Here is a 25266-nt window from a genome sequence, read left to right as displayed (position 1 = left end):
TAAAAATAGTTGATGCACAAAAGCCATAATGAGGGGGTTGCTCAAAAAATAACTTCTACTTTGAATGGTTTGGATGAAATACAAATTATCCACAGAAAAGTGTGGACTGGCATAAATGTTTGTACAAAATTATAAGTATATTTCTAGAAGTATGCAAGAGACAACCGCCTGCATGCTGCACAAGGTCCCAACTAAGTGCTAGTGCACAGAGTCCAAACCACTGCATTTTAATTACTATGCAGCCTCAGATATATTGCCTTTGATATGGAAATGTTCTTGTTCTCTCATCTTCACATACGGTCTCATGCACAGAAATCTTTATCTGATTCATAAAAAATAAACTAGAATCCAATCTCAACACCTGACCTCAGTGCTTAGAAGTTTTTTACTAAGCATGGTGTCACTATAAAAAGAATGGGTAATATTGGTGTAAAGTTAGATATTTGGAGCAATGATATGAAGGATTTGCAGTTAGGAATCAAATCAATACTGTACCTCTGAGGTTTTAGAGTTTGCTGTTGCCTTATGTCAGTCTACCAGCGACCGGAAAAACAATTGACTGTACACCTTTCTGTCTAGCTCAAGAAGAAAGAAAAAATATTTCAATGACATCCCATCTTACCACCGATGGAAAAGATGCGACTTAGCCACTTGCTGTATGAAAGAGGTTCTGAAATCAAATAAATCACTAATATCAAACTTTCTGGCCTTTTTTTTTTTTTTCCTAAATTTGTACGTAACATTTTTGTGTATATTTTAAAGGTATGCACTACAAAGTTCACACGGGAAGAAGCAAAATGTTTCCCAAGCTTTACTTTATCAAACAGGTAAAATAAACATAAAGAATACTTAAAATACAAACCCAGTACTTTTCTATATTTTATATTAATATGCTGCCTGTAAGAAGGCTAAGAAATTTTGCTTTGACAAATTCTACTAGTCACTTGGAAAAAACACTAAATATTCAGACCTATTTAGATAATTCTCCTAGCTCTATAGAATTACATTCTCTTTTTATAAAGAATATGATCTGTGTAACCTCCCTATAGAAGATAATGACCCATCTGTAAATAATTTTGTTGCAGGTTATCTGTTTTTTATCACTTCTAGTACCTGTCTGTCCCTGATATGATACCCTTAAACACATTAACTTGATGGAATGTTTCGCCTGACTTCAAAAAAACGTCGATTGATAGCTATTTATTCTCCACTGTAAATGAATGACTCTGATTAACCTAGTTTACCAATCTATCTAATTTTATATTACACTTTCCAATTCACAAGGCTCAAGAAATATTTGATTAAGCTAATTTCCAAACAATGATTGTCAAACTTGGGATACTGTTTTCTTTCTTCTTAATTTAAGGAGACAAAACAGTAAACATAAAACTGATATGAGTATTTTAAAATATACAAGAGGAGGAAAGAAATGTCTATGTACTGATTCTTGTTTCTTTAAGAGAAAATCTATTTTTCAGGTTCCTGTTGTACTAATTGAAAGAGAATTATTTAAAACTTCACTGAATACTTGAATATACGATGGGTATGTGTAGCAGTTTCACCAGTGCCAAAGAACTCTAGACTTTCCGAAAGACAGTAAACTAAAAATTGGCAGGAAACCTCTTATAGTGATGTCACAAATATTTGTTGTTGCCACAGAATAATGTTTTAAAAGAACACCTACTTCTGTGCTGAAAAGGCTTTGGGAACATGTAATTATCCAGTTTTATCACTGTAGAAATACGGCTGCTTTCCAGCAAATACGTCTATCAGATCTCTCCCTTCTGCGCAGAACTACATCTAAATAAATATACATGTATTTCATACAGACATCACACCAGTCCAGTACACAACCTTACTAATGGCAGGATTTTACCATACCAGATTTTGTTGTTTTCGCAATATGATGTCATGGCCTGGAATGATACATCAATAAATACTGTGGGAGAATCATGTGCCTAAAAAAATTCTGAATGGCTCATATACAAAATAAAAGGAAATTCAGTTTCTGTGGTTTGGTAGCAAGTCCCCTAAAGTTCCCATTCTTGCTGTTCTACCTAAGGAAAAAATAGAAAATGGTGTAAATAAAAATCACACAAAAAGACACTGAAAGAGACGAATAGCAATCGGCTTACTAAGGCACAAACTTGAAACGTGCACCTTTGTGTTTTGCTGCTACTTGAGGAATAAGCTGTATGTGAACTACCGAACACATCATAAAGCAGTACTTCTCTTGCAGGTTCTGACATCATGCAGGAATGTTTCAATGTTTCTGTTTCTGTGATTTACTATATTAACTGAAATGTTTTAAAAATATGTCATTGTATCACTTTAGTTGACATAGCTTATATATACACAAACACCCCTATTTACATAACTTTTAAAATGTTAGTCATTACACACAACCTCTGCCAAACCAGCCCGCTGATCTTTAAAGTCATACTATGGAAAAAGAAATATACATCACCCCATTGTATGGGGTATAAAGAAAAGTGCATCGCGGCTTCTCTTCCCTAAGTAATTTTTGTTCCATGAAATATATAAATAAATAAATTGACAGAAGCCTTTTAAGTGTGATCTATACACTTTTAAGGGGGAAATCAAACCGAGTGTAAAAGATTAATGGATATGCTTCCTGAAGTGGTATCTCCCAAGGTGATTACAGTCTTTAGCAGATACAAGGCCATGACTAAAGAAACTTTCTAATGTCCACTGAGAAAAAATGTATTTGTTTTTGCTATCATCATGCAAACCTCCGGCCTTTATTACCACAAGGTACTCCAAGGCCTCTAAGAACTGCAGACATACATGGATACTTTTGACTAAAAATACAATCAAAGATGCAAAAAACGTGTCCAAAGGGATTTTTTTCCCAATTGAGCAAAAGAAGTTCAGCTGGAAGTGACCATGAACAATTGTTGGCCACATAGTAAAAACCACTGGCTAGGGAACAAGCACTGGCAGTTCCCACTTGTGAACAAAATCAAACTGACAGGTGAAGGCAACTAGCTTTGGACGTCAGTAATTATTTTCTACAAGTCAGGCACTAGCGGCCTTCCGAAGGGAACTGATGGGCTCCGCTTTGCTTCTCTTCTCGCTTTCACCCGTGTGTAAACGTACGAAGGAAAAAAGGAAGCAGAGTTACGTAAGTTCAGTAGAGAATCGGTAACATGCAAGGAGAGACAGCCATCTGTCTCGCTCCCTTTATGCTACGTGATATACACATGGCACTAGTTTGCACCCTACGATCTAGCAGAAAAGGGAACTAAGTGAGCTTTGAAGCAGCCCCGCGAAGCCTCCCAGCAGTACTGAAACGGAGTACTGAACTGCAAGGAAGAGAGAGAAAATGATGCATTTAGCAGGGGATGCGAGACTGCAGACCGAAGGGCCTCTTACATTCTCATCGCTGAATGAATTAAAGTTCTAAGGGAGGAGGCCAGAGAAATCAAAGTGAGCGAAACAAAAAGTACGACAGGAGAAAAGGAGCCAGGAACCGTAAATCCGGGGACAACGCGGGCAGACGCCAGCGGCCGGAGCCCGCGGCCCGGCGGCCCTGGGAGGCGCAGGGTCCCCCGGCGACGGCCGCTCCTTCCTTCCCCGCGGGGCTCCGGCTGCCCCCGCCCGCCGCGGGGGCGGGAGCCCTTCCCACCGCGGCCGGGGCTCCGCGGAGCGCGGAGGGGGCGCGGAGGGGGCGCGGAGGGCCAGCCCCCACCCCCCCGCCGCCGGGGAGGGAGCCTGCGGCGCGGGTCGCTCCGGGGGCCGGGCCGCTGCGGCAGGGCAGCCCGGGGGCCCCCGGCCGCCCCGGCCGGCGGCAGCAGGGCGTTCGCCCCGGCCCCGCAGCGCCGCCCCCCCCCGGGGCAGGGCAGGGCAGCGCCCCGCCGGGGCCGCCGCCGCCGGGCCCCGGCCCCCGCGCCACCCCCCTCCGGCCGCGGGAGTCCGGCGGCGGCCGGGGAAGCGGCCTGGAGAGCGGCGCTCGGAGCGATGCCCGGGGCTCACCTTCCCCTCCCCCCGGAGACGGGCGCTTCAAAATGGTTTTGCAGGCGAGGCCGGCCAGGCTGCGCTTGGTGCATTGATTCCAAGTGCAGTGCCTGGTTTGGTTTCCGTATATTCTTTGGCTTTTAATAGCTAGCTGAGGAAAAAAGAAAGCATTATTGTTTTCTTTCTTTCCTCTTCTCATTGCCTATTCTAAATTTGACTCCAAAGTTTAAGCAGTTGAATTGGCTAATTCTGAATACAGTCTATTGAGAGACCAGACACAGCAGTATATCCCTGTATAGCAATAGATACAATGTGCTGAATTGGCAGTCTAATTATAAATGTGGCATTTGGACCTCCTTTCAGACCCAGTGCCACCTTACCTTATGAGGGAACTTCAACTACAGCAACTGTTCAAAACAAAATGCCATTACAGGATCAGCTTCACCCAACACTGGAACCAGCCAGGGGATTGTTTTACAAACAGCCTTTCTCACTTAACACAAGAATGTATTATAAGGAAAAGTTATGGATAGCACAGAGTCTGAAGAAAACGCATATGTAGTTTCTGCCAGGTGTCGAGCTACTTCAAACTGCAGCATACTCCAAATGACCTCATTATTTTCTTTTAAATGTACTCACTATAAATAGATTATTTCTTAGTTTTACTAGAAAGAGCTGCTAGGTGCGCTTGCTGTTTATGTTCCGAGTGTAGTGTGCATATAACATTGTGAGCACAGAAACACGCGGAATATCCTGGCTCAAAACAAAAACCTGCAATAAGATCTTGCCAGAGAGTCACGGTGTGCTGAAAAAAAGTTTTTTAAAGCGTCTTATCCAGGGAAATATTTGTATATGATGGCAGACTACACACACATATCTCACATTCATTCTTATTATTTACTTTATGGTATAATGGCTTAATTAAATGAGTGGGCACAAGCACGTCAATAAAACAAGTCAAGTCAAGTCGAAGTCTCAAAACAGGTTTCAAAATTACTCCATTACACGAATAGAGAAAGGGAAATTCGTTGATTTTTGGACTTCAAACCCTGTTTGGGGGCTGGATAAAACTGTTCTTCTGCCCTCACGATCAGCACTGAAGATGGAAATACCAAAAATGTTAAAATGAGGGTAAAAGAGAACAGTAGGAACAAAGTGCCGCTCGTGTGCCGAAGGCTATTTAAATTAGCTTAATAAACATATACCTTATCTACAAACAGCAGGCGAAGATATATTACTTTATCACAGAAAGTTTCACCGTCTGTGTTTTTGGGAAACACCCCTAGGACAGAACTAATCTGTCGTCCCCAGGCTCCCACCAGGCTGACTTTCCCTGCAGCCCCCCCAGCCACTCAGACACAACACTAATTGTCTTTTCACGTTGCCACTTTCACTCCTTCCCTTCCTTTAAAAAAAAAACACAAAAACCAACCAGCCAAAAAAACCACCCAACACCACCGTGAAACGGTCCGCAGAAAGCAAAGACAGCAATCAAATCGATCCGATCAGTCCCTCTGATTGACCTCAAGGCCCTGCTCTGCTGAAGCACACAGCCCCTGCTGCAAAGCGGGTTAACTGCTCGACGCTGCTCCGCACGACTCGGAGAGGGAGCTGGGAAGCTCTCTCGGCAGAGGAGCAGCTCTCTGGCAGCTCAGTTGTTAATGCACGCGTGGAAGTACCTGCTCACATCACGCCTATCTGTTCTCTCTCCCGTATCTACCCACAGCCGCGCTCACGCAGGGGCGACCCCGCCGCCGGTACACGCGTGCATGCATTACACGAGCGGGCTCGGCGGCAGCGCCGGTGCCCGCTCCTCCCCGGAGCGGGGCAAGCCGCAGAGGCACACTCATTAGCTCCCACTGATGATTCCTTTCAGGATCATGAATGGAACAATTGTCAAAAACTGCGGGAAAAAAAAAACAAGCCCCGAGACTATTTTATACAGACACAGCTTGTGTGCACGCATGTGACAGTTGCAGGCAACCCAGATTTGTTCCTAAACTCTTCAGCGTTATCCGAGATAAAACATTAAATTGCTTACATGGTTAAAGAGACTTCTTATCCCCAATCAAAAAGCAAACAGCGTCGAAGGTAGTGAAAGCCAGGAAAAGAACAAGCTCTCCACCAGACACACCTTGCCTTACTCGTATCCTACAGCACCGTCTGTAAACAGCTGCGCTCGCTTGTTGCAACTGCCACTATTTTGTTTTAAAAAAATAATAATAATAGTAGTAGTAGTAAGTGAAATACTTCCTGAAAACTTACTTTGCATTTAGTTTAGGCACTATTCTTTTTTTCAGCTCGCAAAGGAAGCCGTTTTGTCCAGGTTAGGTATTGTCTACTTATGGATCAGCCTCTGGCTAAGGGTTTATTTTAATTTATGGCTTATGCATTCTTTTAAGGTCGATTTGCATGACCTCCGGCAAAGAGCTAAGGCAGCAAGAAATCCCAAGTCGAATGTTGCCACAAAGCGGCACACATCTCCCCTTCCCCGGGTGTAAACAGAGCTCTCTGATGATGGACTGCTTTCTTCCCCCCTCCTTGTGTATCACAAATTAGGGTGCGATATCAATTTTAAAGTTTTCAGTAGAACTTTATCCAAACCCTCTGCTCGGAGAGATAAGGCACCGCCACAGAACTTCAGCTCCTCGGGACAGTGCCCCGGTGTGGCCAAACCCAACATTACCACCTCCGCTCCAGTAGCTTTGTATTATTCCTTGCTCCGTGGATAGCACTCATTTGTGGCGAACTTCAAAGCAGTTACCCACCTCAAACTTAACGGAGAATTTAAAAGCACCACTAAACTCCCTTTCTCCATCCCGTGCCTTTCGGGGTTACCCGTGGAGAGAAACCCACGCGAGCACTTGGGAGTAATGACAGCAGCGCTCTGCTCTCGAAGATTTATTTCGGATTTTATTCTTCCTCTCTCTCTCTTTCTCCCTCTCGTGTTAGTTCCTTACGTACAATATCTTCCCAGCACCATGTGTTCGCCTGCCGTGGGTGATCTTAAAATACAACGCTGATCTGTCACTACATTTTAAAATAAACTGTACTCGGGAAGGATGAGAAAGTGTTGTGATTTCAAGGTAGTGGGGTCCCTTAACGTCTCGGAAACCTCGGGATTCAAACAGCCCCGGAAACTCGCACGGGGACGAGACTATAACTACTTTTCCCTAAAGAAAAAAAAAAAAAAAAAAAAAAAAAGAAAAAAAAAAGCAAGACACCAACAACACCCTCGTGGTATAAAAGTAAATAATCGTGCAGGGAGAGGTGGGGGGAAGGGGTGAATTCAGCAATGTTAAAAGCTAAACAACAGATCTACCTCCGGACGCTGCTGCTTCACTCAATTGCAACTAATAACCCATTAAAGACAGCGCAGGGGGAACCGGATTCTCTCCTGCAAAGCGACATAAATCCAGCGAAAACCCATTAAACCACCACCACCACCACCAAGCCACGCAGCACTACACACCACAGCAAACAACAGGTATACAACACAATAGGGCTTTTTTTCCTGGTTACCTCCTCGGGATCCAGTGTGGCACAAAGCACTGGGAGAGCCTCCTTTTTTTTTTTTTTGCAACGCGCTTCGGTAATTTTCATTAAAAAAAAAAAAAAAAAAAAAAGAGGGAAGGAGGTGAAAGGGGAGAGAAAAAGAGGAATAAATGGGTGGTAATTCGGTAAAATAAAATAAAAATAAAATAAAATAAAATAAAATAAAATAAAATAAATGAACTAGAGTCTGCTGGTGTTTCTCCGGGCCATGGATGTGCAGGATCCCGATCGTTAGAAGTTTGCGGATGGGTTGCCTGGAGATTTGGTTACAATCAGGTTCATTATTATTATTTTTTTTTTCCTCCTGAAACAAGTGAAGGCGATGGTTACTGCTGTCAATCTTGGCAATCAATGTGAGCGGCCATGTCGTAAGTATTCAAAGCATTTCCCGTCGTGCAACATCAGAAAGTGAGTGGCCAGGGCATTGATCTGAGGAAGGCAAAAGGAGGCAGGGCTCCCCCGCCCAGACAGCACAGGCAAGATGAGACAACACAGAGAGAGAGAGGGAGAGGGGAAGAGAGAGAGGGGGAGACTGAGAGCGAGCGAGCGAGCGAGCGGGGAAAGCAACAACTGCGGAGAAAGTGAGCACAAAACAGAAAGTGAAATCACCCCAGGCTGCCAGCCGCATCCCCGAGAAGCTATCACCACTCACATTGCTATTAGACAAATGAAACCTTAAACCTCTCTCCTCTAATGACCACTGATTGCCCGGAGTGGTGAGGAAAGGTACTAGAAAGTTACCGGGGAGGGGGTGCGAGGGCGGGGAGGGAGGGGAGGGCGGGCGGGGGCCGGAAAAGGAGGAGGGGGAGCGGGGGGGTCCCGGGAGAGTCGGTTCGCGGGGCCGGGGCTGCGCGGGGGGAGCGGCGTGGTACACGCCGGCCCTCCCTCCCCCGCCCGGCACGGCGCTTCCCGGGGAGTGCGTGGGGAGGCACACGCCAAAAACGTCCTGCGGGCTCCTGCTCGCAAATAAAATAAAATTAAAAAAAAAAAAAAAAAAAAAGGCAAAAAAAAGAAGCGGGAGGGAGACGATCCGCAGGACATGGGAAGGAAGGACGGGCGGGGAAGCGGGGACGAGGAGGGAAAGCGCTCAGCAAGCGCTTCCTGACAGCTGATAGATGGGGCTCTGAGGAGCCCGATCCCACAGCCCTGTCGGGGTAAAACGCAGACGACACGCGAAGTATAAATTGCGCTGGAGATGGGAGTCCAGCTACAGGGAGCCAGGGGAGAGGAGGGAGGAGAAGGCACTCAGAGTCCACAAACTATTCGGTGATGCGTTCAACAGAAAGGTGAAACATGAGCACAGTTAAAAGGAAAAGACAGGTAGGACCGGCGAAGAAAAACTGATTTAGGACGGACTCGAGCTGAAGTTGGGATTCTCGTGGCGACGACGAGAGATTAGCAGTGGCAATATATAAATATCTCTCTCTCTGCCTACCAAAAGGCAACAGATAGGGACTTGAATATCAGCTTGAATACCAATTTAGGAACTCACGCTCCCTTGGAAGTGCTAATTGGGGGGGAGGGGGGGGGGCGCGAAATCTGGGAGAAAGAAGGGAAAACTATAAGGAGCTGAGGAGAAAATCAACCAGTGGCACAGACTACTGCAAACCCAAGAAAGTCTCTCTGCTGTATTTTTACATGCCAAAGGTAAACATAAAAGAGTCTTTCAAACTGTCAGGGGCCCGCAGATCAGGTGGGCAAACAGCGCTGCAAAGCCAACGTCTCCCTCTTTTGATATTATTCACACCTAGGCTAAACTGTTGTTAAGATGGGAGTGCGGAAAGCAACCTCAAGCCCACAAAATGAGAGAGAGAGAGAGAAGTTGTTGATTCATCTCTGTATTTTTGGCACTTTCTCCCCATTTTCCAGAAGGCGCCTGGAACAGTTAGTAACAGAGAAACTTTTTAATTTTAAAATAGCTTCATAACTTATAGAGGCCAAAAAGACGAGGAGAAAGCCTGATTTCGCTTCCCTCCTCTCTCAAGTAGAAATTTGCGGAATAGGTTAGACCCAGAAGCGTACTCTGCCCCACTGTGAATGAACCTTGCTACATAAGGACGTGATGAAAATTGAGCATTAACGTGATGGCACAGGACTGATCTGATCTGGCTCTATTTCATTTTGTTAACAAGCTGTAAAACTCAACACACTACTGGAGTCGTGCACATTGCATCCTCTACCTTGCTATCCGAGGTACTATCGTCCGTCTCGAGTCGAGTCCAGGGAAAAGGAGTTTTAAGTCAGAACCTCTTGGAATAGCGGACCTGTTTTATACAGTATTTTTGGCAATTCCACTACAATAAAAGGAGCAATCAAGTCCTATTCAGCAAGCAGCAAACACCTTGAAACAGAACTTGAAAATTATCTAGCAAAGCTTTAGCACCCAGTTAGCTGGCTGAGGACATAGTAGCTAATTTCCATGCATTCTTTCAATTTTAATAAAAGATACTAAAAAACCGACATTCGGAGACGGGGTAAATTGTAAGATTGTAAATACCGAGTTTGTATTCACCTGCGTTCAGCTAATTCAAAGTATTCACCTTGCTGCAGTTATCTGGGCTATGGATTTAACAACAGGAAATAGCTGCCTTTCCAGATATTGCTCTGTCCTTCTTAATCTTTAATTATAAGAATTCCCGTGATTGGTCATTAACACTTTCCTTGTAACACATTTAAACCTGCTGCAAGTAAAGGAAACACCTTGACTTTTTTGCGTAACTAGTACCTTTGGCACGCAAAAAAATGAACTCTGCAAGAAGAGAGATGTGATCAGAACACAAGGACGAACTATCCTGCCCGAGTTTGCAACCCCAGCAATTTGTTACTGGAAGTTTTTTTTCTTTCAAGAAACAAACAGGGGAAAAAAAACCAACCCAACCCCACTCCTCAAATGTAGCGTCCTCCTCTTTAAGTGCGAGGCGGTAATGGGACAAGAGATAATTAAGGCATCAGATAAATCTAACCGCCCACCTAGCTCCAAATCGGGGGAGCATCTCGCTGCACTCCCGAAAATCCTACGCAGAGAATGACACTCGGCTGGGGCAGGACACGGCAGAGATGGGTCCACATTCCCAGGCGGAGCGCAAGGAATACTCTCTAGCTTGTTGCTTCCCCTGTGTGATCAATTAAGTTACAGATGTAACACACAGCGCCAGAGAGCTACAACTTCTCCGCGGGAGAAAAACAGGACTCCTTGGGCATTGTATGCAAATGTGCGCGTATGTGCGCTGCACAGGAATAATTGTGGTTCCCTCTTTGTTTGCATAAGTGAACACCCGCCGTGTGGATACGTACACACGTGCCGAGAAACAAGAAAACGCTTTTACTTTTAGCGTTACCATACGTTTAGAGACGGCGTTTTAAATCACTTCCCTTGCTTTTGCTTCATTAAGGCTAAAACCAGCCAGAGAAGCCAGCGCAAGCAGATGTTGAGGAGGGATGCTGAACTGCTGTGGGTCCTGGCAGAGGGAAGGGATCGGAGGCGCTCAGTTCATGTCGGGGCACTTACCTGTTTACAGCTGTCATTGCATTTTGCACCGTCTCTCTCATTAAATACTTTAAAGTAAAGCAATATTCAACAAGCGAAGCGACCTGTCTGCTTGCTAAGTTTTACATACCGCATCTTTAACACGATGAGCAAACCTACAACTCCTGTAGAGTTGGTGGAACAGTTTCAGAAGTTTTGATTCAAAGGGCAAGAAATTCCACCTTAAAAGTCATTCACCGAGTTCTAAACTCTCCTCTCTCCCCAACTAATGCCGGACAGTTAACCGGCATATTTATGTTCCCTCTGCTGACACTCTCCAACAGTGAAGACTTTTTATAGGCTTGTTAAAGATGTTCAGAGAAACTTTTGCAAAATAATCAACAGCATCTGAGAGAAGGCTAAAGGAAAAGAAGTTAAAGCCTGATCATCCGATTGGGAGAAAGTTTTGTTAGACTAGATAGAAGCACATTACTACACGTTTCTTCATAAGCAAACCCATCAGCTGATACGAGTTCCCCTAGAACAAGAACCTCTGGCGATCTCCTCAAAATTTAGGGGACGTTTGCATTCTATAAAGCCCAAGGCTAAAGATCTGACTGAAAACAAAACCTCTGAATTCCTTACAGCGTCATCTGCCAACACAATGTATTGTCCTGGCGGAAAGAGGACCAAGGAGATTTTAATTTCATTTGAAACTGTGCATCATCTTGATAGTGAAGCAAAAAGCCGCAGCAACAATCTCTCCACTCCACCCCCCCCGTTTCAAAAAAAAAAAAAAAGGGGGGGGGGGTAGAACTGGAAAAACCACATAAACTTTTACAAAGAAAATAAAAGCAAGTTTGACATGAAACCCCCTTCCTGTCTCGGGAAGTTCATTTTAAAGGTCCCCTCTGTAAATCTAAAGTGCGAACACCAGGCTAAGGTAGTGAGTGGCTGGAATTTGCATGCTGATAAGAGAAGGCTGTTGTACTTACAGTGACAGAGGGCAGGCTGCGGAAGAAAAGCTGTTTGTGTTAGCCTGAGAGTCACCCAGGGCTGCAATGAGAGGAGAAGAGAGGAGTGGGAGTGCCAAGCTGGATACACCTTCACCGCATCTCATCACATCTGCCAGCCTCTCTCTCCCTCTCTCTTTCATTTCCACATTCCCTTTGTTCCTGAAAAAAAAAAATCTACACGTCACATCAGTCCCCAGATGCAGTCTACACCAAAGAAAAAAAATGAATAATTCAATCAAACTGTGCATAGTCTCTAAGGCAATAAATCTATTGCACTTAAAGAAACGAAGGGTAATTACCGCTATAGAATTAGAATAAGGCCAGAGCGCGCAGGGATCCCAAGGTCTGTAAACTCCACGGTCAAATAAAGTTTCATTTATTTAATCCTTTGACAACCCCAATGTAAACCGAAGGGGAGGATCGGAACTTAGTCCGGCTGGGTTTGAGAATGCTTAAAGTGAATGTTATAAAAGGAGAGCGCCCGTGATTTGTAACAAACACAATGCAAGGAAGTAGAAGTGTTTCACTGCATCACCTCCAGGGTCCGTTCCCCCCTCCCTAATGAAGAGCAGACCACACTCCCACTTCCACCGGCTTCTGCTGCTCTCTGCAAGTGCAACGGGAATCGCTGGCAGCCAGCAGCCGCCTTACCTGCTCCTAGATTGCCTATAAAGCCTGAGAAAAACTCAGGGTAACCGGCAGTTTTGTTCCACGCTCTGGCGGAGAGAAGCCATGGGGGATTTGCACCGGCACGGATTGACTCAGAACGCTGCCCCTGACTTCTGGATTTGTGCTGGGCTGAGTTTGGGGACTGCCTGCCGGGGGGCGGGGGGAGCACGCTGGGGAGCGGAGCCCAGCTGGGCAGGCGGCGGCAGCGCTGCCGGAGCCCTGCGACAGACCGGCCGAGGTGGGATGGAGGAGAGCCACACTTTTCCCTCTCCTACCTCTAACGTTGCTCTCTCGGCTCGGAGGTAAGATGACTCTATATTGTGTTTATTCTCGTCGGGTAACTCAGGTCCCAGGGGCATGCTTCTGTATTAATGAGGGCGGCGGCTCAGGGCTGGGTCTCAGATCGTTATACTCAAATCAAGCTGGAGTTTAACGTCGGCATCTGCTGCTTTACACTTTCAGTCGCATTCTTTGTAAACTTCTCCTGGGGGGCTGGGGAAGGAGAGAGACAAGGCGGGGGGGGGGGGGGGGGGGGGACAACCCCAGGTGAGACCGTGCTGCTCGGATGACACAGCCTCTCGCTCTAATTCAGCGGGCTTTGTGCCGGCCGGGAAGATTAAAACACCTTCCACTGACGTAGAGCATCGCGCATCTCCTGTACTTGAACGGCTTTAATAGACAGTTTTGATTTATCCAAAACATTAACGGAACTGTTATTCTAATAAAGGTAAACTAGAACACACACTTGCCTCTCCGCTCACTTGGGCTTTGTTTATGTGCTTAAAACGCCACCGTGAGGCGAGTACAAATAAAGCAGCGAGAGCAACCGCCTGCCAAGGAGCTCTCGGATTAGCACTTCGCGAAGCAAAACAAACAGCGTTAGCGGCAGCGCGAAAGTCACGGAAGGATCCGCTGCCAGCGGGCGCGGGGTCGGCGGCTCCGCCGCGGGAGCGCAGCCCGGCAGCCCCCCCCGCCCCGCAGGGCTCCGCGGCCAGCACACCCACGCTTCCGCTCGCTCGCTCTTGGGGGCAAGAGAAAAGAGGGTAGAGTTTAAGGCGAACTGAGGGAGAGGGGAACGCACGAAGCAGAACCCCAACAACGGTGTTTTCCTTAACCATCTGCCCCGAGACCCTCATCTTCCTTCGCCTTTCCCAGCAGCGCCGAGCGCACCCGACTCCTTCCCACGGAGGGACTCGGTGGGGCGAGGAAAGAGCACCTCGGCCCCTCTCCTCCCGCCGGCACCGCTCTCTGCAAAACGCCTCCGACCTCCCCGCTCGAAGGCAGTTTCCTCCTGGAGCGTGTGCCAGGGAGTACTTCTGACTCCTCTGCCCATCTTCCTTCTACCTCCCTCCCCGGCCAAAACCAGGCCAGTTGCGCTGCCCAGGCTTTCCTGGAGGATTTTGCTCCTCAAGTCTTCTAGGGGGTTTCAAGTCAGGGGCTGGGTTTATAGTTTATAATCTACACTCGATTTATTGTTTTAATGGAAAGGGAATGGGGAAAAAAAAAAGAAAAAAAAAAAAAGAACAGGCTGTTATGACCCACGAACAGTACCTGGGGTGACACTACTAAAAGTTGTGGGCAAGACTCAGCACAGTGAGTTTCTTAGGCATGCTCCAGATGCAAGAAAGCTAGAGGAATGGATCAGCTTTAGGAGACAGATCCTGTTACCTCGGGGCACGATGCACCACAATACACTGCAGGTCCTAGCCCCGCTCCCACGGAAAGCCTTAAATCAGGAAGGGGTCCTCTCCTGGGAGTTTTAGCAGCTGGTAGGATTGATGCTCTCCCCCAGCCACCGGAAAGCATTCACCACGTCAGGGCATTCTGGCACCCAGAAAAGCACTAACTGCACCGGCAAAGTTGAAGTCGCCAAACTCTTGGCTACAAGTTGCACTGGCGGAGTAAGCTCTGCAAATGAATCATGAGAACACTAACAACAAGCTCCAAAAAATGGCAATTACATTCAGCTGTGATTAGAAATCACATTAAGATTGGATGCCTGATACTTTGCAGGTATAGAGTAAAAAAAGAAAAACAGTAGCGTGACTGTGCAAACATTTCCACTGAAACGCATCTGTTCCTCCTATTCTGAGTATTTCACCTAACAGCTGGATTTGCCTACTTGTCATCTTAATCATTTTTCTACTCCCATCTCTGTGTAATAGGATGACCGTAAAACACCGTTAACATATAAAAAAGCACTTCAAGATTAACAATGATTTTAAATGTATTTTTTCAGAAGCAACCCAAAGCCATGCAAGAGACGCTTACAGCAATCATCACAGTCATACTAAGGCATCTCTTCCTTGAGCATACACCTGTGTGGCCTTGCGCATTATACTGATATTCCCAGCTTCAGCTGGGAATAGCTGCACTTGTCTTGTGAATGAGGAAGGACGGGAAGATATACTGGCATGTCTATACCCACACGCACATTTGAGGAGCTGGGAGGGGACACATGCTAGAAGACCCCCTTACAGCCTGCAGTAGTCCTATTTTATATTACAGCCCAGAGTAAACTGTAGGTCAGTGATATAAACATGAAGGTTGCTGAATATTTTTTCCCTAGAATGTCAACCACAGAAAAATCTTTGCTAAACACGATGACTGCAAACCTCTATGAACTATTGTAAGGGTTTATCAGCACACCACAGTGCTTTTCTTTTTTCACTGGCAATGTCCCATTCTGACAGCACATGCTGGAATTCAACAGAGTGTGTATAGACTTTATATTATAACACTGTATTTATTCCATCAGTTTATTTTTGTTTCATAACACCCCCCCCCAAAAAATTCCCAACAACAAAACACAATTTTTAAAGTTCCTGACCTAACTGTTGTGCTACAAACAAGGTATTATGTAAAAAAAAAAAAACAAACAAACAAAAAAAAACCCTGAAGGCTAGAATAAATATACAAAGCTGTCTTTGACCTGAGGACTGGCCCACATTGCAAATAAATGCATTGCCACTAAGCCACATATATATGCCACATGAACAGAAACAAAAGGAATCCTCGAGACAGGCCGATGATTTTGTATTTTATATTACTACCACTGTGCACTTATAAATTGCATTGGTTTTAAGATGTTCCTGTGGATTTGTGATAATATGGCCTAATCTTGTAGGCTAATGTCATTGTCAATTATTTCACCCAGAAGCTCAAGTCCTGTGCATGTAAAGTGCATGCTTCTTATTAAGAGGATCAAAATGATGATGATGGAAAGGATAAGCTGTTTAGAAAATATCAAGACAAAAGGTGAAAAAGTCTACAAAGAAATTTGGGGGTACAAAGTTGTTCCGGACTGTCCCATGTTGCCTGGAGCTTATAAATATCATGGCATATTGAACAGCTAGTATGGCTGTCTCCTCCCTTTGATCACCTCTTAGAACACTATACATTTTCTAACCAAAATACCCAACAGTAACTTCTTACAACAAAGTTGACTAAGAAGCAAATCACTGTATAAATCCTTCAAAACATGTTTAAATATAGCTTACTAAACTGGGAACATCAGGTAGAAACTGCTGAAAGTATTCAGACTGTTAAAAACTAAAATGCGACATGATCTCAACATATTTGAACATTCAATTATATGAAATGTTTTTCCAACATAATATCAAATTTAAGACTGAAGTAAAGTAAATGTGATCTGACTGTTTTGGAATCTTCCTAAGACAAATGACTGAAAGATCAAGGTGTTTTATTTCCTATTTGAATCAGTGATCAATAAGTCTTATACACAAGAATCACAGGTTTTGAATATAAAACACACTTTTTCAGTAAGTGCAAGTTAGACCGATTAAAATAACCATGTTTTGAGAGCAAAACTCACTATTTTTTAAGTCACTGCGATCTATATAATTATGAAGTAACTTGAATAAGGCATCTTACATTGGTCCTAAATTTTTTACTCAAGTAAAACATTCATTGATTCCAATGTGAGTGTTGCCTGAGTAATAGTGTTCCCTGTCAAACTGTTAAAATCAGCTAACTTGGTTCTAAAAGCCTGCAGATTGATGGAATAATGTGATTATACTAAGGTATGTATTTAATATGGAAAAAAAAAATCAAGTTACCAGGCAAAGCTTTTTAACGTTTACAATAAAATAAGGCAGTAATATAAGTAGATATTTTTAGGGGGTTTATAATTCTGTGCCTGGTCATGGAGACACTTATGCTTGTGACTTTATTTATGTAAGTCATGCCAGTGAATCAGTACTCTCATGTCACAAGCATTTGAGGTTTAGCATCTAGGACAATAGAAATAGGAATAGATTGGCTTTAAATATTCCACCAGCAAAACAAGACTATTTGTAAATCAATTGCAGTGGATTACATTGTAAGAGTTATTTTCAAATGTCATCTTTAAAAGTTTGTGACTGATGATATACATTTTCTTTGTTTTGAGTGAATAAGCTCTTCAGTAACATTACATAGCAGAGTTAGATTTTAAATATGTTCTTATAAAAATTAGAACTCTTTTACAAAAAAACCAACATCAAACAAATGAAAAACACTGATATACACCTTTTACTGATTTTTTTTTTAAATGAAGTATTGAAATCTTAGTTCTAATAAGAATATTAAGTAAATAAATGTTAACTCTACTCAGTGGTATTAGCATAGTTGAAACTGTAGTTTATAAATTTTTGAGAGCATCAGCATCATGATATGGTTGTCATAGAAACTGCAACAATATGTCATTTCAATTAATTTTACATGCAGTGATGCTGAGGTCTGTGTAACAATTCTTTTAAGAAGTTCTAGAAGTAAATATTGAAAAGCAGGAATAAAAATATGAATAGGCAACAGTACCCTTCAATTATTATTTAATTAACAAAACGGAGAATTCTAAATTATTTTAAAACTATAACCAAGCTAGAGAAACTGGTTAAGCAGACTTTGACTTCAAAACCACCAAAATTAAAAGACAAAAGCTATAGAAACATTCAAACTCTAACTGAAAAGAAGTATCTTTTCCCAATGAAGCAGCTTTGGAAAAATATGTAAAAAAAGATTTATTCCTGTTCAAGAAATAAAAAACATGAAATAGTTTTAAATCATGAATGTTCCTTTTGTGTGTGCAAGAAGCAAAAAGTCAAATGTTACAAATCCAGGACCATAATACAAGATAAAAAAAAAGCTTTAAAGGTAGGAAATGTAAGATGAATAGATTTATTTTTTCTGTATAATGCAGCTACTGTGTGTTATGAATGCTACCTTAAGTAAATCATTGCCAGACACACTCAACTGACATTAATGACTTGATTATTAGAACAGAAAAGCTAACCAAAATAAAGGCAGTGTTTTTAAAAAAATAGTAATTGTATTGTAGCAGTATAAAATTTATTTCTTTATTTTTGCTGTCATAGGACAGTATGAACATATACTCTTGTTTTCTTATTGCATATATATGCTACAATACCTAATCCGATAGTTTATACATGAAAGAAAATACTGAGCAGATCCTAATGAGAAAAAAAATGTAGATTTTCAACACATTTTACACAGTAATCAATAATTACATAGTATATTTTGTTTAAATTTACTGAGTTGCCACAGAGACTAGAATATGTAAGACCTTTCAAACTGAGACATGAAACAAGCTGTTTGTAAGTAAATAAAAACTATCAATATTAAAAACAAAACAAAAAAAAGGAAAGAAAAAAAAAGAAACAGCACAGCCTACAGAGGCTATCTGCAGTGAGAAAGGAGAAGCATCTAGAGCTATCCTTTCTGATAGGATTAAGGAATGCTACAAAAGCAGCATTTAAATCTCTAGTTTTCCCTGACAATTAACAATGAAAAGCAGATGTTTACAAAGCTATTTTACATGCTCGTTTATAAGATGCTAAAAGATGGTTTGTGGATGGTAAGAAGGAAGAGCTGGATAACTGCTTGTCTGGTGTATATTTAAAAGCATTTTCATTGGCTCAGTTATTGTTAATAATGAAAGAAACACTTTGTGCTGTATGGCTGTGACTATAGAAAACTGCCATCATAAAGTCCTCAACAAACTCTTAAGATGCAATTTACAAAGATAATAATAACACAGAATTATTTCACTTCTCTGAATGCTACACATTTGCATACCAGGACTGTGTACAATATACTCATAATGCACATTCATAACAACAAGGACTTCTTAACATTGCAACAGCACAAGATCTGTGCATTAAAAATCTACAGTTCCAAGTTTTCCTTTTTGGTGGGAAACCATTTGTATAAACCAGATGCTCTGCATCTACACAGGGTAAGCCCACATTCAGTTCTGCACCTTTATTGAATGGGATCATATCAAGAAAATTATGAAACACTGGAAGGTAGCAACAATATTAATGAATTCCCTCTCATATAGAAACATGGCAAATTAAATTTGCACACAAATTTAAGAAGAAGTCTGGTCTATAACTGTGAGTCAGGAGATGTGGGTTCTATTCCTGGCTGTGCTACAAACCTACAGAGTGTTTTTGAACAAGTCACTTACACCAAGTCACTTGAGTAGAAAAAAATTCAAAGAATGCATGCCTCGAGCTCAATTTAGACAGATCCGTATCTGCTTATATTAGATGCATGCAAATGTAGGCATATGTCTCTGAAAAGCTGAGGCCTACCCTTTTTGGACTTTTCATCTTATTCTATTTCTCTACGTGGAGAGAGACTGTTGGGAGACTTAATTCATAAAAGACTCCTCACATATCAATTATATTTATGCATAACAAGATTACCATTAAAAGTCCCAGCCCTGCAAAGACTCATATGCACATTTCACTTCACACATTTGTAGTAGTCCAATTTACTCTAATAGAATTATTCACTCTGTATAATTCTAGGCATATAAACTTCTGCAGTATCAGGAACTAAGTTAATGGAATAGATAATGTGTAAAAATACTCATACAAGTTAGTAATGAGGTTCAGGCTTCACATTCTTAAAGTCCTACATCACATTCAATAGAAGGATTTTTAAAATATTGCTATTATAATGTTCTGGTACAAGTAAGAGGATGCATAGCCAACTTGACATAAAAAATTTTGCTATCTTATCATATCTACATTTTCAAAACAAACAAAAACCTCTTTGAGGCATGCAAAATAATTCCAAAAACTTCAGTTCTAATCATAAAAGATACTCATAAATCACCTGTGTGTTGCCACCATCCAAGCTGCTTTTGGCTTTTGCCTCAGACACTGAATAAATTCTACTTTCTGTTAATGCTTATGCTATTCCTACTACTTATTCGGTTGTGAATGAATATATTACACTAAAGTACAAAAAATATTTAATTCATATTAGTTGGCCAGATTTCATTTCTTTGATGGACACTTCCACAACTCAGACTTCCCAGTAGCCAGACAGGCTACTCTCTTGGACTAAAATTATGCTACATACATAATGATATGCAAAGTAGGTCAAGTTTCCAACTTGCAGCTACAGCCATACTCAACTTCACCCAAATGGATACTGCTCGCATGGTTAAAACTAAACATGCGTATAAATGTTTATAGAATTGGGGCTGAAAGTAGCAAACAGTCTTCCTAATTTGGATGGATTTTTACCATAACACAAATTATTTACACAGAAATCTAACAGCAAAGCATAACTGAAAATATTTTGTATACCTTTCAAAAAACACCATGGGGAAAATACCTTCCCAGCAGCTGTTATTGGTAGAGCAGATAGGGACAAAAGAAGGAAACAACTTCTCCCTCAGTCTGTAATAGTCTGCACTGGTAGTGCACTAATGTCAAGTACCAAACAAACTAATACAATGCAGTTCACAACTGCCTATTTTTTCTAGTACCACACTCCTCAGCCCAGAGACACAAAAGGTATCCTCCCTTCTCCCTCCCCTTCTTCACACAGAAATTATGCTCCTGCCTGGGTCCTTGAACGCTGGCCTGCCACAACCACAGAGGAGGGGACACAAATTGCCTCTGTCTCAGTATTTTGCCGTTATTTTAATTTGATGGCATTTTAGTAACATGGAATGGTTAGCTTTCTCAGACTAACATCTAAAATGTCTGTGACTAAGGTTTCTGATCTGTGGGGTTTTCTTTCTTTTTAATTTTTCTTCTTTTCTGTTTTGAACATGGCTTTCAATTAGCTTTCTAATTTATGCAATAGAAAGACATGACCAAGGTGACCATTATAGGTTTTTTAAAAAAATTAACTTAGGAAATGTTCAGCAAAGGAACCCATGCTCGTGGAAGTTGGAATTAAAAAGAAAAATACATTGAGCAAAAGGAGAGCACTTTAGAATCAATATGGTCACACACACCCCAAATCCCCAACTCTTATGATCAGCAAGTAATAATTTCTTTAGTATGGTAATTTTCCACTTAAGGACTGAAACCTAAACCTAGATTGTAAAGCAGTATTCAAGGGGTCATAGCTTCTGCCTGTGCTTTTCCTGTCCTTTCTAGAACTCAGAGATGCAAAGAAAATTTGTCATGTTATAGTTTTTAATGTACAAAAGTGGGGAGAGTTGATTGTGGAATTGGCAATGTCGTAGATTTGAATGCACGCATCTATTGTAGCCGCACATGAGCAATCTTTTATAAAATACCCTCCATAATCATTGTGTTCAGTGCAGGTAGCAATTCCTAAAAATCAACACAAAATACTCTGACATTTTTTCTAAGGTTCTGGGTCAAAGGAGGTGAAACAAGGATTTGTTAAGGCCTATTTAATGAAAGACCGAGATAGGAAAAGACTAAAATCTGTGCTTTAAATGTAGTACACCATACTGAATCCTCTTTCAATTCTAAAAAACCCAATGCTCTCCTATACAGTATTTGGCACACTTGTTTTCTAAGACTGAAATTCAAACTTTTCAAAGCCCTTACATGAGGAACTTGATTTTTTCTGCTCAAAAAATTAATGAAAGATACAAATCCTTTGATTTGGAGAGAAGCTTTATTTTGTGGAGAATATTAAGTGATTTTACTGTTGATATTTTCACATTAATATACATTATTTATCTCCACAGGGTGGTGAAAAAGAGAAAATTGCAAAGACTTACTGGGTGGCAGGAAGTGGGATTCACTATAATCAACAGCAGCAGGGGACTCTTTGAGGTTGTGTTGCAAGATATATTCAAGATTTTAGCAGAAAGAAAATAATTGCATTTAATATTGTGCTGGTGGGAAATAACATATGTTCAATCTTTTCCAGCTTTTATACTTACATTCAGATTTAGACTCTTGCCCTTTAGATGCAGAGATACTACTCCTTAAGATCTGGATACCTTTTTTTTTTTTTTTTTAATGCACTTATGTAGAGAGTGTCCTATTATTAGCCAGCTAGAGCTTTATGCTACTTGCGAATTTTACTTCAGAAATTTACTAAGGTTTCATGAACATACTCACTGGACAAAATAAACAGCTCTATGTTCAATAAGGAAGATATTACCAAAACATAATTAAGTTTCCAGCATTATTTTATTTTAGATTTTTTAATGAAAAACTCAAAAATTATGTGCTTTCTCAGATGTTTGCTTAAAATTTCTTTCTGGCTCAGATCACTACACTTCTTACAAATTCAGAACGTCTTTAAAATGGATATAGTTCTGTCTGTGTAAAGAGTAACTGATAAGTTGATGAAGTAATTGAAGTATGCTAATACAAAAAAGCTGCCAGTCATATAAAGGTTTTCCACACTTAAAGGGGATAAAAATTTGTGCATATGATAAACTAACATTGAGGCTCAATTATATCTCATATAAGTTCAGGAAATTAAAAGTAGCTGTCTAGTCTAAGCTAATTGTGTAGAATTCCTTTATAATCAAATACATACATACAGAGAGGTACCTCCATAGCATGTTTCAATATTGCCCTGTTTTGCCCATGAGTAACTGAAGTATAAGAGACAAACTGGCCACTGGAGGAGTCTGTCCCTTCCTCTGGATTTAAAAAGGACCTAGAGACAGTTAATTAAGGCTAGATAGCTATCTTTCAGTGACTAAAGCAAGTGAGATGAATTCTATCTTGCACGACTATTGCAACCCTTGTCTCATCTTACCATTTATTTACCTTTTGTCATTCTCCTGCTTTGTGTTATTTCAGAACAGGAATCTCAAGGTAGACCATCATCTATGTAAAATGCTAAAGGAACAGTGATCATTTACACCATATGCGGATCTGCCTATTCCTCCCCTATGAGTTTAGCTGCATACTTCAGGGAAACATATAAAATTATTTTTCAATGAAAATCTGTTAAAGCCCTATTTTTCATAACCCTATTGTTTTCTTAATTTTCTATGTAAGTACAAATGGTAGTACATGTATATATGTATAAAAATACATCATAAACTTCTGGAATATGAAAGATGCCAGATCTGGGCTTTATATTGACATAGACTTACAGGTATCTGCAAAAAGAAATTGGGAGTTGTATGTTGGAGGAGGAGGTGGGGGGAAACAATCTGCCATTCGAGAACAGTCCTCTTAAAAGTCATATCAAGGCTAAAGAGATTGCTTTAATTTGTAAAATATAATATGTATACTTCACAAGCTGCAATTCCACGGTTACTTTACATGGCTTAATGGCTGGCATCACAGAATTTATTTTTGTTGCTCCATCCTCACGGCCAGCAGTAACATTAAGTAGCTATATATTCAGTCAGTTGAAGAAACTTCTCTGGAATTGGGGGGGCAGGGAGAGGGGGTCTGTTGTGATTTGGAATAGCACAGCTACACAAAAACTTGTACTGGCAGAAGAAGGGACAGTGGTGAGTGAATGGGTGCTGGTACGGAGATCATGCCAGCTTAAAGAAAGAGTGGAACTGCAGCCTGCAAGTGGGATTCTATGGCACCTTAATCCAACAAACATTCAGGTTGACAGAGCCTTGCCTCCCATCCTTTCTCTACCAACTAAGCATTTCTATTCTTTTCTTTGCATCAGCACTAACACCCACATAAATGTGCAGGAGCCAACTCAGGGAAGTAATTTGTCTGGAAGCTAACCCCACAAAAGTAAAAAACAAAACAAAACCAACCAAACAAACAAACAAAAAATTTTTTCAGCCAGATCTGCTCCAAGGAGCAATTCACAGAATGAGAAGACAAGCGCTAGTGCCAGCACAGCACAGAAGGTAGAAACACAGAGCCAGAGACAATAGAGAAGAGGACAAGACAGCCCAAACTTAGACCAACTCCAGCTGTGATGGACGCAGAGCTGGACCCACCCTGACCACTTACAAGCTTCCTCTAAAACCTCTGCACTTTCTTTCAAAACACTATGATAGAATGAGTACGTATACAGAGTTGAAATTACCAAGATGTCAAAGAAACAAAATCAGGACTCTTACACACTGAATGAGACAAGAAGCAAGAAAAAATCCCCATGGTCTTAAAGCTATCTAGCAGAGTTTCTGTAGAATTTAACAGGCAAGGACATATAATTCCTGACTGGACTACTGGAACTATACAGACCACACTTTTGAGTAAATTTCTACTTTCTAAGCCTTCATTGTGTAGTTTTGGGCTGACAGGAAGATATCAGCAGTGGCTTCAGAAAGCATTACTCATAGTTTACAGGACTCCACATCATCATCATTCTAAAACACATTATTCTACATATTAATTTTTGCAATGCAATCATCATGGAGATGAGAAGATAAGGTAGAGACAGCTTGAGAAGGATTGGAAAAGATTGAAACTGAGAAAACTAGGAGCTAGCATTTGGAAAATTAATAGTGCAGAAGACTGGACTTCTTTTCTCTGTGCAAGTATCTAAATTCTGCCATCCCACATCCACAAAAAAACAAATCTTTTGTTACTTGAGGATTTATAAGTTTTTAAAACAAACAGATTTGCCCTAGCTTAAGTTTGTAAGGGCAACTATGTAGACATGATGAAGCGTTGGAAACCTGAATCTAAAAGAAAGGAGAAAAATCTTTATTCAGGGAGAAATAAAATCAACAACAAAATGATTTCTAATATTACAGTCACACTGTAAACAAGAGAAACAAAGCCTAGTATGTTGACTACAGTAACAATATTAAGAAAAAAACATCTCTGCAAAAGATAGATTTTCTTAAAGCTTTGGAAATTGCAGACAAAAGCTGAAGGGAAGATATAAAGGATTGGCACGTCAATTCTTGAAAGAGAATAGGCTATTTGCAAGTAACTTTGATTAGACCAGTAAGCGAGCTACATGGGGACTGACTCAGACCACTGAGGTATTTGATTAGTTTATGTATGCAAAGTACATAAATAAATAAACAGATACTAGTTAGTAGGTTTAGATTTCCCATCTGCAGCCTGTACTAGTTGGAAGAAAGATAAAAACTGTCACTGATTTAGGGGAAAACATCTAAGAATAGATTAGAAAGTTTTATATGACTTGCCAAGAAGGCCCAGAATGAAGGAGTCTAAGACAAAAGTGACACGAGGACTGTGAAACCTCTGCTCCCACGAATACACTTCAACTAGCAGACAGGTCTTTGAATCTAACTAGGATAAACCAGTATTTACAGATACATTCGTGCTCCCACTGCTGTAGTATCTTCCTGTACCAAATTACAAATATTCTACGGTCCTCCGCTGATAACTTAGGAAATTGGTATAAATTATA

At 41.4% G+C, this 25266-nt stretch overlaps 1 protein-coding gene and 1 long non-coding RNA gene across 13 annotated transcripts in view; one reads left to right on the top strand and one right to left on the bottom strand.

Moving 5' to 3' along the window:
- SOX6 (SRY-box transcription factor 6) overlaps positions 1 to 7707 on the bottom strand; it is a 382229-nt gene extending 374522 nt beyond the window's left edge. For 8 of the 12 annotated variants that reach the window (XM_041129350.1, XM_041129355.1, XM_041129354.1 and 5 more), the window contains exon 1: positions 7501 to 7707. The gene's annotated coding sequence lies outside the window, so the exon portion shown is untranslated. Of the gene's footprint in view, positions 1 to 5657; positions 5739 to 6243; positions 6507 to 7500 lie in introns of those variants that run through there. The other 4 variants (XM_041129352.1, XM_041129358.1, XM_041129353.1 and 1 more) reach the window with 2 other exon arrangements.
- A 25-nt stretch (positions 7708 to 7732) lies between these two features.
- Positions 7733 to 11863, top strand: LOC115351603. Its single transcript, XR_003926854.2, has 2 exons — positions 7733 to 8259; positions 10926 to 11863. It is a non-coding gene; the product is annotated as an uncharacterized LOC115351603 (long non-coding RNA).
- The last annotated feature ends 13403 nt before the right edge of the window (positions 11864 to 25266 follow it).

Source organism: Aquila chrysaetos, chromosome 16 (genome assembly GCF_900496995.4).
Source record: "Aquila chrysaetos chrysaetos chromosome 16, bAquChr1.4, whole genome shotgun sequence".
Lineage (NCBI taxonomy): Eukaryota > Metazoa > Chordata > Aves > Accipitriformes > Accipitridae > Aquila > Aquila chrysaetos.
Note: the sequence above shows the minus strand (reverse complement) of the source record. Positions and strands in the feature narration are given on the sequence as shown.